The following is a 14,524-nucleotide window of genomic DNA, read 5'->3' as shown; positions in this document are numbered from 1 at the left end:
GTTCAACATAATGCACATTTATTCCGCGGCACACGGAGAGCACACACCCTTTTTGCACTATCTCAGCGTGGGGGAAAGGGGGGGGGAATTGTTGATGCCCTGGGGGAAGGAGAATAGGTTGGCTGGCTTGGGTCCCGCGACGAGCGATCCCACCGCGACCTCGTCGCCAACCGCCGTCTTCCCTGCCTCGGACCCGAGCTCCTTGGACTCTTCCCCCAATTCTCCTCAGCCGACTGCAGAAAACCACCTTGACGCCTTCGCCTCCCGACTCCACTCCGCTCTCCAACCCGACTTGACTGCCTCCGTCTCCCGACTCCACTCTCTGCCACCAAAATTGACTCTCCGCGCAACAACTCTTCTCATTCGCCTCACACTCGCCGTTTTATAGGCCGGCAGGAGAAAACAATATGCAAATTTCCGGATCAGGATCTCCTCGAGGGCGGGGCCACGCTCGCCGATTGGACGGAGGAAAAGGGGCGTGAATCTCCCCTGATCCTAGAATTTGCATATCTCTATTCCAGACAGATGCGCCTGGAGGCGGGGCCAAGCCACCCCACGCTTCCTAATTGGACGGATCAGAAGTGGGCGTGTAGCATTCCTGATCCGAATTCTCCTCGGAAAGGCTGCTATTTGCACTCGCGGCTCGGCGCGTATCTTGTACGAGCCCAGGACAGCTCGGTGCTCACAGGTGGTGCAGGAATGGCCGTAGAAGGAGAGAGGTGAAGGTGGTGGAGGGTTTCCGGCGGTGGCTGATGGCCATGGTGCCGTTTGGAATGGTGGTGATGCGATGTTTGGGGGAGCGAGTTGTGAAGGTAAAGGTCGTGGCTGTTGGCGTTGTTGTTGTTGTCTGACGGTTGGAGCGTGGTTGGTTCAAAATAAAGATAGAACAGAAAAACGGCTATCTCAAAGCGTCGCAGCCCGAATGAATCACATTAATTCCCTCTAAACAACGGGTTTGGGGCTAACTACACATGCACTTAAAAGTTATCTCACCTACGGGTCCTGAATGGTGGTTTGCGAATTTCCACAGCCGTAACAATATATGTATATATATATATATATATGTATATATATATATATATATATATATATATATGTATATATATATGTATATGTATATGTATATATATATATATATGTATATGTATATGTATATATATATATATATGTATATGTATATGTATATGTATATGTATATATATATATATATATATATATATATATATATATATATATATATATATATATATATATATATATATATATATCGGGGCGTATAATGTGATACCGTCTGTCCATCCGTTCCTGTCCACACTCTAACTCCCAAAGTTTTCAACTTTCACGTTTCATATTTGGTACATAGGTACAGACTGTGGAGACGGTGTGTCGCGACATACGTTCGTCATCTAAAGAGGTTGCCATGGCAACCAGGATGCTGTTTTCCATGTAGTAGCACAATTCTGTATATACCTTCTTGTTAGGGCGTATATTGTGCTCACTTGCATTCTTGTTACTGATTACAATATACAAATACATCAGACTTCACTGCAATGCTTTATAAAAAAAATATTAATTATTAGACTCGTCTTTTAAAAACGATAAATGTATAAACAGGCGAGCATTGGGTGGCTTTGACACCTACTCTGTTTTTTATTTTTTTTTTCTAATCCAACCATGAACGCATTTTAATAATGGTGCAAGACAAATTATTTTTTGCAATCTTTCAGTTTGTTGATTTTTGTGTGTTTTTTTTTTGTTTTGATTCTTGCGGTGGACGGAGGTTATGTTTTCACCCCTATTTGTCTGTCTGTCTGTTTGTGAGCAGTATTTCTGAAAAAGTTATGTACGGATTTGTATGAAACTTGGTGGACAGGTTCGGTGTGTGACAAGGCCAAATTTATTCAATTTTGATGATGATCCGGATACGAAGATTTTTAAAATTCATTTTTAAGCAATTTGTCATTATTGAGAGATGGGCCAAAAATGACATGTAGTGTATTTTTTCAGACGGTTATGGGTGGATTTTGACAAAACAAGGTTGATGAATTGATAAATTAAGAACAAGCTGATTAGATTTTGGTTTCGGTCGAGATGCAGATCATGCCCATCAGTGGAAAACAAAATGTAAACTGTTCAACTTGGCGGAGGTATGCACTCTACCGAGTGCCGTTTGTATTTCATTTGTAACTTTAGGCGTGCAGCAGCTTTTATTTCTTCAAATGACTTAAAAACACCTACAATGTTTGTTTGCACATGTCTACATTGGAAGTTGCATACCATGGGGGTGAAGTTGACTTGCAGCTTCCAGTCTGCATGTCAGAAGAGGAAACATTTGACTTTGAGGTTCGAGCTGAACAACAACAACAAAAAAAATTTCACTGGGAGGACAAACTTCCAATTGTAAGATTTTTATTTTTAAAACTTATTTTGTCATAAATTGTTCTTAACTTAAGAATTGCACCAGGTTATATGAGTGCAACTCAAATTGTTTACTGTACGGTTCACACACTATAATTTATTGAACTGCAGCACGAGCATTTCGTAGCGATATGCAAATTGATTCAACTCGTCTTGATAACATCCATTAATGATGAGGCATCACTGCATTTTATGATGTCTGCAATAGTACATGGGGAAGGATTACATAAAATACCCCACGTTGTTTGATAGTTTGTAATACGAGTTGAGATAAAAACTGGAAGCATATCTACTAAAAATAAAACTTGACTTTTCATCAAAATTAAAATAAAATAGAAAAACAACTGACAGGTGATACCATTGTGGGTGAGACCAGAACATGAGGTAGGAGAGTTGCAGGTGAAAGGGCGGGGGTGGAAGGGAAGGGGAGGGTATATGATGTCAGAAGGTGTAAAGTTCAGATTTAACAATGAGGAGAGAGAGAGCATGAGCTAGCTGAGCTACCTCATGCAATAGGTAAGAAAATTATAATTGCATGGGTTTAATACGCTTTGGTTCACTTTAAAATGAAGATCAGAGAAATTGCTGTGTGTGTGTGTGTGTGTGTGTGTGTGTGTGTGTGTGTGTGTGTGTGTGTGTGTGTGTGTGTGTGTGTGTGTGTGTGTGTGTGTGTGTGTGTGTGTGTGTGTCCATTTTTCTCAGAGATGGCCAAACGGATCTTAGTCAAACTTTCAGAGGTTTATCAGCAAGTGCCAGGGGAGTGTCAGCTTCAGTGGTTTAGGCAAAATAAAATTTTGAAAAACCAAAAAGGATTTTTTTTGTTGTTGTTGTTGTTGTTGCAGCTATGTGAAAGGTAATATTTAATTATCCCTGACCACATTCCTTAGTGGGTGTAGAGAAGTGTTTTAGGCACCCACAAAAAAGAACAAAAATCTAAATTTGATTTCTTGAAAATGTCAACAGGATGAGAACAACAACGGGCAACTCCTGGTATCCCAGCTAGAGTTAATAATACACAAGATATATGTTCTACATGTGTTTAAGGACATTTGTTTTTGTGTGATTTGCGTTTGTAATTTGAATGTTGATAACATTAAATTTACACAAAACCTATTCGAGCCATCATTTAGTTCTTAACTCATGTATATGCCAAAATTGTACCCAACAGCAAAATGAATTTGTAGAAAAGAACCGGATGTCCTGTAAAATTTCAGCAGTTTATATTGTGTATTTTTTCATTATGAAATTATTTTGGTGCTTATTCAGTACCAGAGAAGAGAGTCCTTTTTATGGAGCCTTCCCCATGTGTACTGTTTGGGTAAGGAAAATGTACATAAAGGTAGAAAGGAAATTGAGGTGGTTTGTGGCTCAATGTAGGGACATTGAGGTGGTTTGTGGCTCAATGTAGGGACATTGAGGTGGTTTGTGGCTCAATGTAAGGATATTGAGGTGGTTTGTGGCTCAATGTAGGGACATTGAGGTGGTTTGTGGCTCAAGGTAGGGACATTGAGGTGGTTTGTGGCTCAAGGTAGGGACATTGAGGTGGTTTGTGGGTCAAGGTAGGGGCATTGAGGTGGTTTGTGGCTCAAGGTAGGGACATTGAGGTGGTTTCTGGCTCAAGGTAGGGACATTGAGGTGGTTTCTGGCTCAAGGTAGGGACATTGAGGTGGTTTGTGGCTCAAGGTAGGGACATTGAGGTCGTTTGTTGCTCAAGATAGGGACATTGAGGTGGTTTGTGGCTCAACATAGAGACACTGAGGTGGTTTGTGGCTCAACATAGAGACATTGAGGTGGTTTGTGGCTCAAGGTAGGAACATTGAGGTGGTTTGTGGCTCAAGGTAGGGACATTGAGGTGGTTTGTGGCTCAAGGTAGGGACATTGAGGTGGTTTGTGGCTCAAGGTAGGGACATTGAGGTGGTTTGTGGCTCAAGTTAGGGGCATTGAGGTGGTTTGTGGCTCAAGTTAGGGACATGGAGGTGGTTTGTGGCTCAAGGTAGGGACATTGCAGTGGTTGTGGCTCAAGGTAGTGACATTGAGTGTGATTGTGCAGGGCAAGACGAATAACACGAAAAAGAAGCCTAACAAATGTACAGCGTTGACTAATATCGACACTGGAAAAATCACTTATTCATCTGTAGTTTGGCATAAGACCTATGTTGTCATTTCCAGTTTCCTCTGTACTTCCTTCAAGCTTTACTTTGTGTAGCCTTCGGGCCTGCTCACAAACAAGGCATAGCATTACAACCCTGGCAGGAAGAAATGCATCTTTTCGGATTTTTGCTTTTTTGCTGCATTACGGATCGATCTGCTATCGGTAGTCCATTCTGGTGGCTCTCCCAAAATACCTTTGGGATTCCTATAAAAATGTTTATGGTAAAGCCAAGTTGTGAAACAGTAAGTTTGCAAGTTGACTGGAGTTGTGCATGTTACAAAATTTCGCCAACTTGTAGATTTTCTTTTGGCATTAATATTTTATAATATGTGATTGTTTTTTTTATACCAAAACGTTTGCAGAGAGTGAATCGATAATTCAAATCTCCCTTTTATTTCTGAGGCTTTTTATCTTTTTTCAACAATGCTTCTCAATTGTACTTTTATAATATCTACAAGGTTCTACATTCATTACTGTGCATCCTGATTCCTAGCTTGAAAGTGTACACGACCCTGCTCTGAGTTGTCATCGGACTCGGTGAAACACCAATAAAAACTTCAAAGATATCGGTGAAGGAAAGGTCGAATGTGAACACCCGGCCCAGTTGATTTTGATGATTATTACCGTCGCATGTCACATGCTTCAATGTGTGGCTGATCGTCCTTTGAACACGTTACTGCCCCAGTCAAATTGAACAATTACCCCGCACACATGAAGCGACAAGTGTGGTTGAACATTTGGTTCATGTCCGTCCGTCTTATCCGTTTTTGATCGAGTAACAGCTTATTTCAATTGAATGTTATATTTTGAACAAGAATCAGAACATTAATTGGAAGACGTCTTTTGTTGATGTACTTTGGCTCTGAAATCGTCCCGATCGCACATGCACAGAGAGGAGCTAGATCATTTTTTTATTATTCTGCCTGCCTGCCTGGCAGTCAAACAAAATTGAAAATCATTACAAATGGGGAATTTCCTGTTTTTAAGGGCGTCAGAAAGGACATAAACACCAGGCACGAATAACTAATGGTAACGTGTGTGATCGGGTGATATAATAGCCACTGGAGAAATTGGCGGTAAATTCCAGAATTAATTAATTTATACTACTTTTGCAATCTTTATTTTATTTAAATGTAGTTATGCACTTTAACACTGTAGAACACAAAACATGTCTTTCTACTTTCAAGAACCATAAGTTTTTGTTTTTGTTTTAGGGCGGGGGGGGGGGGGTTTAGTACAGTACTTCAATATAAATAAAAGTTCAATGGTGGTGGTGTATAAGGGTGGTATTCGGGACTGCTTCTGGACCACTTCAAGAGCACTAAACTTTTGGATTTTTTTTTTTTCTTGATGATCGTTAAATAAATCATTTTATTACAGCGCGTGCGCTGTATACAGTTGCACTGACTTTGAAATGTCCCCGGTGTCTACCACTTCTCCGGTGTCCCCTGTCCCCTGTTCCCCCCCCCCCCCCCACGTGCCTCAAGAATGCCAATGACGGCCGTCCGGTAGATGCAGTGCGTAACCCAGACGGAAATAGCGAGAATTGACGGAAATACCCGAGTATTTCAATGGAAATTTGTGAAACTAATGTGTTATATATGTGAAAACCATTAAATTTATTGCTTGATGGGAAAAAACTAAGAAACCTGCCCCTCTCATGTACGAACCAACGAAAGACGTTATTTCCGCCCACCATCGCATTTCGCGCCGAAAGACGTCATTTCCGCCCACCATCACATTTCGTGCCGAAAGACGTTATTTCCGCCCACCATCGCATTTCGCGCCGAAAGACGTCATTTCCGCCCACCATCGCATTTCGCGCCGAAAGACGTCATTTCCGCCCAACATCACATTTCGCGCCGAAAGACGTCATTTCCGCCCACCATCACATTTCGCGCCGATCGCCGAATGCTGAAAGCTAAAATCTTCTTATGCCATCATTCTTTTGTGGCCTCCTGCCCCGCTGTATCGAATGATTTCATTCCTTCTGTTATATATATATATATATATATATATATATATATATAAAGGTGCTTATCACAATAATAACAAGATTTTTACATTTCAAATATTAACAACGCTTTTTAATTGTTTTTCAACTGAAAAAGCATAAATTGCATATTTTAACATTAGTGTACTCATTTGCTTCACCACACACGCTGTATTGAAGGATTTCACTTGTTAAAATTGAAGTACAGTACTGTTTGTACTCAAACACTGCGCGGGGTACTCTCTCGTTAACCTCTGCCAGAGAAGATGGACGGAGGTTACTGTTTTCACCCGTCTGTTTGTTTGTTTGTGAACAGTATTACGGAGAAACTCCTGCACGGATTTCGACAAAACTTGGTGGGGGGATAAGGTATGGTCCAAGGATCATGCCATTAGATTTTGGACTTGGTCCAAAGTCCAATATGGCCGCTATGGCGTCCATTTTGAAAAAGTATTTGAATTTTTTGTTTTTGCATTTCTACATGGTTTAAGTGATTTCCAACCCAAAAAAAAAATTTGTTAGAGAAAAAACAACAAAATTTTGCAACTTTTTTCAAAAAAATTTCGATTTTATTTGAAAAATAATTGAATTTTTTTTTGCATTTCTACATGTTTTAAGTGATTTCCAACCCCCCCCAAAAAAAAATTGTTAGAGGAAAAAAAAATTAGAAATTTTGCAACTTTTTTTTTCAAAAAAGTTTCGATTTAATTTTTTGGCATTTCTACATGCGCGTCGATCTAGTTTAGTTTATTCAATCGTGGTTCAGTGGAGTCTGATCCGTTTTGACCTACAATGAATAGGATATCAGGTTCACTTAAGTGACCCAGCAGTATTGGCGGCGGAGGTTTTGCACTCTACCGAGTGCTCCCCCTCTAGTTGATTATGTAATTGTGTGCATTTTCATACAAAGGAAAACAAACAATTTTTGCTTACTTAATGTTAATTAAGATAGTTGTATATTAATAATGTCAATGTAGACTCATTAATAAACTCAAATCGAATCCTTATCCATCTGTCGTTGAATTTGACATTTTGTCACCAATTTTATTGGCTTGACGAACGATGATAGCATTGGGTTTTCAGAGGATTGCTTCATTTCTTAGCCTGGCAGCATTGTAGGGCTTATTTTGGAACGGACTGAGGGAGTTCCAGCAGTTGATTGTGCCGATCTCAAGGCGATTCATCGGCTCGGTGGTGTTGTCGTCTTACTGCTGTAACGATTCACTTCATGGAGGGCCGTGGCTGAGCCCGTTTCAAAATGATTTGTCAGGACTGCAGTCATGTTACTAAGCAGCATATATACTGAGAGCTTTGTGGGCCGCTGGGTGAGACCTCCAGCAAAACAGTGCCCGAGGAAGCTGTTGAGCAAACGTCGGTGAGACGTCTGCATGTTTTTTGACACAGCCGTTCTGTGCTTTGAGCATTCTTGTCGGTCCTGCCATGCTGTCCTACTAGTTGGTGTGACGTCATGTCTCTGCCAGGCTTGCGGTATTCACAGACCAGGTATGCTTGAAATTTTGTTCATGTTGGCACAAGCATGTTCTCACAAAAAAAATCTAACTTAGCAGGAATGACGTCTGACTGCATAAAGTAAATTATCCACGAACTTTTATTAGTTTTTTTTTTTTGAGTTGTATCCCATGTTGCAGACATTTCGAAAGCTTTAATTTCATTGTTCTTGTCGTTGGCAAGGAGCGAAACGTATCTGAAGCGCCCATCATTGCAACATCCATTTTTACCTTTGTTCACTCCTATGCGTGTGAACTGAATGAAGGTCCAGGCAGAAAGTTCACGTTTGCTTTGGAATTTATGTTTGTGCTTTGGCAGATATGGCTGTTGATGACGTAAAGTGTTTGGTGTCAGTGCCTCTCTGGGACTTCCTCCTGCTTTAAAAATACTCTGACAATTCCCAGTTTAGTCATCACCCACCATAGTCAGTCACTCTGCCATTTTCCCCTTTGCTAGTTTTATATAGTGGTGTTATTTGGAGCCAACTGCTTTGGCTTCAAAGCCATACCACATATCTACAATTAGTAGATGAGTCATTACATTGAATGTGCTTTTTTTTTTCTTCTTTTTTTTTTTTTAAAGATCAAGTGTGGCTATCATTTGGCAGTTTTGATTTGAGCAATGGATGACAGCTGGAAATGTGCTGGCAGCTTAATGGCCTTGATTTAAAATTGGAACCCATGAACACAATGGACAGCCATGAGAAGCTCTGAAAAGTCTGGAGTAAATTTTTTTTTTCCACTTTGGTTATGGTATTTTTGTGATTCTTAAGTTATTGATATTTCTTAATTAATTCTGCCATTGAAGGTGGAAGGAGGTTGTATTTTAACCCCTTCTGTCTGTCTGTCTGTTTGTCTGTCTGTCTGTTTGTCTGTTTGTGTACAGGATATCTCAAAAAGTTGTGGATGGATTCTGATGAAATTTGGTGGACAGGTTCAGTGTGTGACAAGAACAAACTGATTTGATTTTGGTGAAGATCCGGATCCAGCTACTAGAATTTTTAAAGTGCTTCTTCACCGTTGAGAGATGGGGCCAAAAACGATATATAGCACGATATCTCAAAAAGTTGTGGACGAATTTGGACGAAACTTGGTGGACACTTTGGCTGTGTGACGAGGAAGAATTGTTTCAATTTTGGTGAATATCCGAATCCGGATCCAGATCTGATAATTTTTGACGTGATTCTTCACCATTGAGAGATAGGGCTAAATCGATTAAATAGCACGATATCTCAAAAAGTTGTGTACGGATTCGGATGAAAGTTGGTGGACAGGTTGGGTGTATGTCAGGGAAGGATTGATTCGATTTTGGTGAAGATCCGAATCTGGATACGAGATTTATTTAATTATAAAGTGATTCTTCACCATTGAGAGATCGGGCCAAAAGCGATACATAGCATGTTATTTCAAAAAAAAAAATAATTGACCCAATATGGTCTCATGAATCGGGCATTGCGTGACGGAGGTATGCCCTCCACAGAGTGCCCTTCTCGTTCTTATTGTCATTCCTTGATTATACATAATTTATACAAAACCACAACAAGGTATGTCGAGCAATCCACTGGCACATCTCCAAAATTTTAATATCCCTGTTCCTCAAAACTCTGGAAACATGAACGAAAATCAATCTTTGAAAACAAGGAAACAACACTCACGTACGACCTGATGATCCAATCCAGCGTGAACATAGAAAACAAAGAACTGCTACCGGACATAGTACTCAGATGCAAAAAGGAAAAGAAGGCAATTGCTAATTGAGGTTTTAATGCACTGATTTTGGAATATACAATGTAGAAATCAAAACCTCAAGAATGAAGTGAAAAGATCCTGGAAGCTGAAGAATGCTGAAATTGTACCAGTGATAATTAATTGGAGCAACAGGAATGATAAAGAAAAACCTCACAAAGATCCTACAAACCATTCCTGGGAACATTACCACAAAGGAACTACAGTTGGAGGCTGTGCGGGGCTCGATGATGATCCTGAAAAGAGCTCTCGGAACAAAACTCTGAGAACTTCACAACTTCGGCCATGAATCACGATCCTTCACCAAAACGAAGGTGGACACTTCGAGTCCTGGGAGGGTTCCGTTACACCTTCTGAAATCCGAATAATGGAGATCACAATCAACGACACATGCCTTGTCCATTTATAGTATATTTGGTTAATTTAGTCTGAAAAAAAGAAAGTTTTGTGAAATTCACATTGCTTTTAGACAAATGAAACATGAGGACATCTACAGTATACAGGTTTATGCAAAATAGAAAAAGGAATGGAAAACGAAACAGAACAACAACAAATTATAATGTGGCAAAACGACTGCAAAAATCCAAAAATATGCATCCTCACCGAAACAGTTTTTGAATTGACTTTACTCAATGTGTTGTTCCGTTTAGTCTTGGGAAACCATTTGCAGAAAGACAGTATCCAGGAGCAGGTGAGTACGAGAGGGTAAGGTAGGGGAAGGGAGTGAGCGGTTGGGGACACAAGATTTGGAGGCAAACACATTATTCGAGGCATTCGGCCTTCTTACGAGCAGTCGGCCATTGTGCCATTTTAAGGAAGAGAGGGATGGCGGGGGGAGCATACGCCATAGAAAATCCTGACACCAGGAATTTGAGGCAGGAGAAAGGTTTGAGAGCTCAGCCTTGAAGTTGGTCAGATGTTTTCTAGCTTTCCTGAGAGTGGAGAGTGAACATACACTTGTGTCAGGAATTGTGGAATGACCTGAAATTGCTTTTGGTCAGATTTTCATTACATGATGAGAAGGCAAGTATTTTTGAAGGCAACTGCCTCACCTGATGATTTGGTGTGCCACTGGTGAGAGGATGCATGCAATGGCTGCAAATGAGATGGGATAACCCCGTGCATGAGGGAGAGTATGCTTTTGTGGAAGAATGTTCAGATGGCATCAATATCGGTGGTGGTGGAGATGAAGAGCAATCCTGAAGTGTGAGGAATTTTGCAGTCAGAATGAGTGAACCGCCAGACTACGGGTGGCAGAGGCGGCTCTGTGACAATAGCCAGAGAGATGTGGGCCCTCACAATGAAATGATCAGATGAACCAATTGGAGCTTGGGGAGAAGAATAGGAGATGTAAGAAAGAATGTTCAATCAAAAGGAGGATTTGCCATTGACCAAAATCCCGCTCAGAGAGTTCAGATATTGGGTCAAGCTCACGGAGTCGCAGTTCATAGTCCTTTGCTGCAGTGCCTCGACTGAGAGATCTGTCAAATTGGAGCAGAGGCCTCTGGTGTTGGAGGTCCATACAGTTGGAGTAGTATTGGAGGCTGAGTTTGCAGGGTGGGTGAATGTGGAGGTGTGTTGGTAGAAATATCTGAGTGGCAAGAAAATAAGTGCAAATACGTAGCGTGTTTACAATTCCAACTAACGGCATGGGTGTATGCATATTTAATGAGCTTCTTTCAACATGGTGCTTTGGCTAATTGACAATGAAAAAATTCGCCAAAATTAAACTTTAATGGTATTTGGTGATTTGGTGAATGACAGCCCAAACTTTGCCCATTTGTGACTGCAGCGTTGAACAGCCGGGTCAACCACCGTGCAGACTTGGCATGATCCCGATTGCTTGTTTTATATTTTGACATTTGAACTCCCATCTGAATGGCTCTCAGTGAGGCAGTGGCTGAAACAACCAAGGCATGGCTGAAAGAGCAATCTGAAAACTTGATTTTTACAGGCGTGGACAGTTTTGAGAACACTTTTTGATTCCACCCCTCATATCACCCAACCTTCTTTCTAAACTTCTCTCACTCTCCGAACCTCCTCTCCATTTTTCATCACCCCCTCTCCTCTTCTCTTTCTCCTGTTTTTTTATCTTCCCAATTCTCCACCCAACCTCCCCCCACGTCTCCCTTCTCTGCACATATTTCAATAGATGGCTTGAAGTTGTCATTATTGATCCTTGAAGTATAAATGCCATGAAGTTGCTCAAGGATGTGGGCAAGGGCAACTGATGAGATTGGAATATGCATATGTATGTGTTTTGTAGATTGATTTGTCTTGGTGTCTTACAAACAAATGCAAGAGTAGGTCATGCACAGAAAAGACAATTTTGTCGATCTGGCCCGTGTCCGATCACCACCCTACCACCAAACATGCATTTCTACCGAAACATAAAATCATAATATGTTACAAAAACACGTGGAGAGAATGTGATCATGCAGTAGCCTTGGAGCCACCAAGCAAGCACAGATCTGCCAGTGTTTTTTGTTTTTCGTTATTGTGCTTCGGTTTCTTTTTTTGTGTATGTGGCATCAGGCGAGAGGGTAAAGCCGAGAAAGATTGGTAGAAAAGGGTTAGCTGCACACGCGTATCTTGGTGCAGGTACGGGTGTATCTATATTCCTCCCTGCTTGTTTTTCCCTTGCCACTTTGGAAAAATACTTTTTTCTGTTTGTCGAATTTCTTTTGAAAAAGATCGACTGGTTTCTGCATTCTGCAACTTGGGTTTGGATTGTATCGGAGCTTTACAAGCACTGGCAGTCACGTTGATGCGGAGGGAATGAGATTGTTGGCTACACCCCTCATTCATTTTGTGATGTTCTCGTTTTTAATGCCAAGTTTGTGATTTGTCGTCCAACCTTGAAATTTGTATCCAAGAATGAAAGGTTATGTATATGTTCTTGAACATAAGTAATGTCCAAGATTTTTCCTGCTGCTCTTCCTGCTGCTCTTCCTGCTGCTCTTCCTGCTGCTCCTGTTTCTCCAATTTGGTAATGCTAAGGAAAGCCATCCTGTTTTTTTTTTATTCCCTCGTTTTTTAAAATTCCATTTCGTTCATGTCCGTCTGTCTGTCCATCCCTCATCAGCTTATTATTGAGGAACAGTTTATTTAAATTGAATATTATATTTTGAACATGAATAGGAAGACAAGTTTGCCGTTTAACTGTACTTTAGCTCTGAATTTGTCCCGATTGCACATGCACAGAGAGGAGTGAGATATTTTTAACTCACCTGGACTTTAGTCTCGTGAGCTTATGTGATTGAGCAGTGAGTGAGTCAGTCAGTAACGGTATACACTTCAGTCATTAATATTATCGCTTGAACCAAACACACAATTTTTATGAAACTTGGCCACAAACTTCATATCTGATACCAAACGAAATCAGCCTTTGAGGGGGTTTGTATGTGGCGGGGGGGGGGGGGAGGGGGTTATGCCTGGTATCGGCTTGATGGTTAGGGTGGGGGCTTGGGATCCTTGGGTCCTGAGTTCAAATCCTGCTCAGCTGTTGAATTAATCCCAGATGGGGTTAACTCAGCCTGTCATCCTTCCGAGGTCGGCAAAATGAGGACCAGCTTGCTGGTATCCTGTCGTCGTGGTGACCCGTACAGCATTGTGCCCGATAGCCTCGGAGACTGCTTAAGCAGCACCAATGCTCTGCACAGAGTATGGTCCCAATGAATGGGTGGGTTGGGGGGGGGGGGTTTGAAAGACGTGTTCTTGGTTTTTTTTAAATCTCTGTGAGCTCCAGGAAGTATAGTCGTATTTCTCACTCTGCCTACCTGGCAGTCAAACAAAATTGAACATCGTTCTAAATGGGAAACTTCATTTTTTTGAAGGACGTCATTGTAAAGGACACGCACAGTAGGTACAAAGAACTAATGTGTAATGTATTAAATAGGGTGGTGTAATGGACACTGCGTCAACGGTGGTAAACCCCTAATTTATATGTTTATTTGCCTTTAAATCATTGTTTAAATTGAATTATGTACTCGAACACTGTAGAACACAAATCACCTTCATGATACTTCCAAGAACCTCCAGTTTAGCGGTACTGTACTTGGACATGTTGTATAATCCATCGGGTGGTGTAAAAGGGTGGTTGTTGTACATAAGATCGTTTCAATCGTGCTAAACTTTCAGATTTCTTTAATGATCTCAAGTCATTATTTTATTAATATCGGTGAAGTATATACTTGAACACTGCATGGAATAATTGTGTTCTATGAATTCTCTAGTTGTGGTAGTTTTTGTGTTATTGTGAAAAAAAAATTCTTCGTTTTGAGCACGCAGGTTTGCTGAAGACAGCAACAATTCATCTTTAAATCTGCATCGACAAACCCAGTCAGGACGTCCTGTTTTTCATTCTCTGTATAGGTCATTGTGACTTTGTTACTGAGTGTGATCTGCAACATGCAGTGCCATCCATAAGTATTGGAACAGTGAAGTTAAATTTGTTATTATTGCTACATGCTCAAAAAGTTTGGATTTGACATCAAAAGATGAATTTGAGATGAATGTCCTGGTATTTCTTTGCTTGCATATATGTTTCACCATTATAAAACAATAGCACTATTCATGTTCAGTCCCCCCCATTTCAGGTCAGCATAAGTATTGGAACAAATGACTGGCAGGTGTTTCTTGTTGTATTGATTGTTCACACATCAAAGAGCTGTGAATGTCTAATCTTGGCTTTAGCCTTTGCTTTTG

At 40.8% G+C, this 14,524-nt stretch overlaps 1 protein-coding gene across 2 annotated transcripts in view; it reads left to right on the top strand.

The window, feature by feature from the left end:
* Nucleotides 1-14,524, top strand: part of PDPK1 (3-phosphoinositide dependent protein kinase 1) — a 125,858-nt gene that overhangs the window by 10,928 nt on the left and 100,406 nt on the right. The gene's annotated exons all lie outside the window — the stretch shown is intronic.

The sequence above is a fragment of the Eptatretus burgeri genome, chromosome 15, assembly GCF_056783735.1.
Source record: "Eptatretus burgeri isolate ZD-2024b chromosome 15, Ebu_testis_v1, whole genome shotgun sequence".
NCBI classification, from domain to species: Eukaryota; Metazoa; Chordata; class Myxini; order Myxiniformes; family Myxinidae; genus Eptatretus; species Eptatretus burgeri.
This window is presented reverse-complemented; position numbering and strand designations above follow the sequence as displayed.